This window comes from Rhinopithecus bieti, unplaced genomic scaffold (assembly GCF_001698545.2).
Source record: "Rhinopithecus bieti isolate Rb0 unplaced genomic scaffold, ASM169854v2 scaffold_64915, whole genome shotgun sequence".
NCBI lineage: Eukaryota > Metazoa > Chordata > Mammalia > Primates > Cercopithecidae > Rhinopithecus > Rhinopithecus bieti.
In genome coordinates, this window is record NW_016825936.1 from 374,443 (window position 1) to 377,569 (window position 3,127).

Genomic DNA, 3,127 nt, shown 5'->3' on the forward strand with positions numbered 1-3,127 from the left:
GATATTTTGCTTTAAGACCGCATGTCATTTAAATCTTTGTTTTAGCTGGCTTTTACCTATCTGATGGTGCCACTTCATTAACAACAGCTAATATCTCTAGACATTTCCAAATGTCCTCCAGGGAAAAAGTGGTTTTCATATTTGAGAACTATTGGCTAGCTGATCCCAGTGAACCTCCAGATTCATTAATGAAATGAGTGATAGGCTGTTGTTTTTAAACCACTGTTTGGATGTGATTTGATGTACAGCAATAGATAATCAAGGGGCCTGGGAGAGGCTAGGATGCAGAACATCTTCACCTCCTTCACAAGTTTACCTGACACTAGCTTAAGAGCTGGATTAGCTCAAGAGACCTGGATGAATAGTCGTTGCTTCTATCACCTCTGGAGTTTTTATGGTGAACTATCTTCTACATATGGTATCTAGATATGTATTTATTTGTCATCTGTAGACTTACAAAAATACACGTATGCCATAGAAACATGTACCTTATATGTAAAATACATACAAGACAGTTAAATAGAAATAAAAGGAAAATTGAAAACCATTCAGGAGAACAGGCAAATAATAATAATAATAATTAATATATATATATTTTTATAATTATATATATTAATTATATATATATAATTAATATATATATATATATATATTTTGAGAAGGAGTCTCACTCTGTCTCCCAGGCTAGAGTGCAGTGGCGTGATCTCGGCTCACTGCAAGCTCCGCCTCCCGCGTTCACTCCGTTCTCCTGCTTCAGCCTCCCAAGTAGCTGGGACTGCAGGTGCCCACCACCACCCCCGGCTAATTTTTTGTATTTTTAGTAGAGACGGGGTTTCACTGTGTTAGCCAGGATGGTCTTGATCTCCTGACCTCGTGATCCGCCCTCCCAAAGTGCTGGTATTACAGGCATGAGCCACCGTGTCTGGCCACAAATAATTATTTTAAGCAGAAGAAAATGCTTACTGATTTTTGTTTCTCGTCTTTCTGAAAACCAAGAGAAACACTTTGGTTTCATTGTAAACTCATTTGTATTAAGTGTTTTTCTCTCCCTAAATCCTAAGAGAAATTTAAAACATGCATTCTTAAGTGAAGGACATTGAAAGGGTTGTCAACAACAGTTTTACTTTTTTACAACTTGCAGAAAAATTCTCCTTATGGCCAAGAACCTCACAATAAATCAAAACCTAAGGGAAGTATTTCTGCTAGAATAAAGTTTATGTAGCCCAGGTGTTTTTGATGATTTAGCAAGACAACAGGACAGCTCTTAGAGGAGGCACTCAACCAAGGAATAGAACTCAGATGGTGGCCAGCTGGTCAGCAGCCTATTTCTGGCAAGTACTATCTCATGAGATCATCTGTTGAAGTCCTTCCTGTTTAAGACTCATACATCTTAAGAACCACATCATACGTATTTGAAAGGATGCTTATTTTCCCTTTCTTTTTTGTTTCTTAGAAGGTGGCAAATCTATGAATGGGATCAAGTTATTAATTAACAATTTAAAAAGGAAAAAGAGGAGGGGACAAAACACTCCCTGGATTTCCACAAACAATTTATTTTTTAAAAAAAATTTTGAAAATATTTATGGGTACACAGTAGGTATGTATATTTATGGGGTACATGAGATATTTTGATTCAGGCATACGAGATGTAATAATCACATCAGGGTAAATGGGGTATCCAGCACCTCAAGTATTTATCACTTCTTCATGTTACAAACATTCCAGTTATACACTTTCAGTTATTTTAAAATGTACAATAAATTTGTGTTGACTGTAATCACCCTGTTGTGCTAGCAAATACTAGATCTTATTCATTCTATCTAACTATATTTTCGAACCCATTAACCATCGCCACTCCGCTCCCCTCACCACCCTTCCCAGCCTCTGGTAACCGTCCTTCTACTCTATTTACATGAGCCCAATTGTTTTAATTTTTAGCTCACACAAATGAGTGAGAACACGTGAAGTTTGTCTTTCTGTGCTTGGCTTATTACACATGATATGTCCTCCGATTCCATCCATGTAGTTGCAAATGACAGAATCTCATTTTTTTTTTTTCTTTTTGAGACAGAGTCTCACTCTGTTGCCCAGGCTGGAGTGAAGTGGTGCGATCTCAGCTCACTGCAAGCTGAGTTCTTGCCATTTTCCAGCTTCAGCCTCCTGAATAGCTGGAACTACAGGCGCCCACCACCACGCCCGGCTAATTTTTTGTATTTTTAGTAGAGACGGGGTTTCACCGTGTTAGCCAGGATGGTCTCGATCTCCTGACCTTGTGATCCACCCACCTCGGCCTCCCAACGTGCTGAGATTACAGGTGTGAGCCACCGTGCTCGGCCAGGATCTCATTTGTTTTAATGGCTGAATAGTACTCCATTGTGTATATGTACCACATCTTGTTTATCCATTCACCTGTTCATGGACGTTTAGGTTGCCTCCAAATCTTGGCTATGGTGAATAGTGCTTTAATAAACATGGGATTGTGGATACTTCTTTGATATACTGATTTCTTTTCTTTGGGGTATATACCTAGCAGTGGGATTGCTGGATTATATGGTAGCTCTATTTGTCATTTTCTGAGGAACCTCCATGCTGTTATCCATAATGGTTGTGCTAATTTACATTCCCATGAACAGTGTTCATGGGACAGTGGATTATATGGTAGCTCTATTTGTCATTTTCTGAGGAAACTCCATACCGTTATCCATAATGGTTGTACTAATTTACATTCCCATGGAACAGTGTCCTCGAGAGCACTTGTTATTGCCTATCTTTAGGATATAAGCCATTTTAACTGGGGTGAGATGATATCTCATCGTAGTTTTGATTTACATTTCTCTGATGATCAATGATGTTGAGCATCTTTTCATACACCTGTTTGCCATTTCTATGTCTTCTTTTGAGAAGTATCTATTCAGATCTTTTGTTCATTTTCAAATTAGATTATTAGATTTTTTCCTATAAATTTGAGTTCCTTATATATTCTGGTTATTAATCCTTTGCCAAATGGATAGCTTGCAAATATTTTCTCCCATTCTATATAGAAGTTTTTTAACTTGATGTGATCCTGTGCGTCCATTTTTGCTTCGGTTGCCTGTGCTTGTGCAGTATTACCTAAGAAATCTTTGCT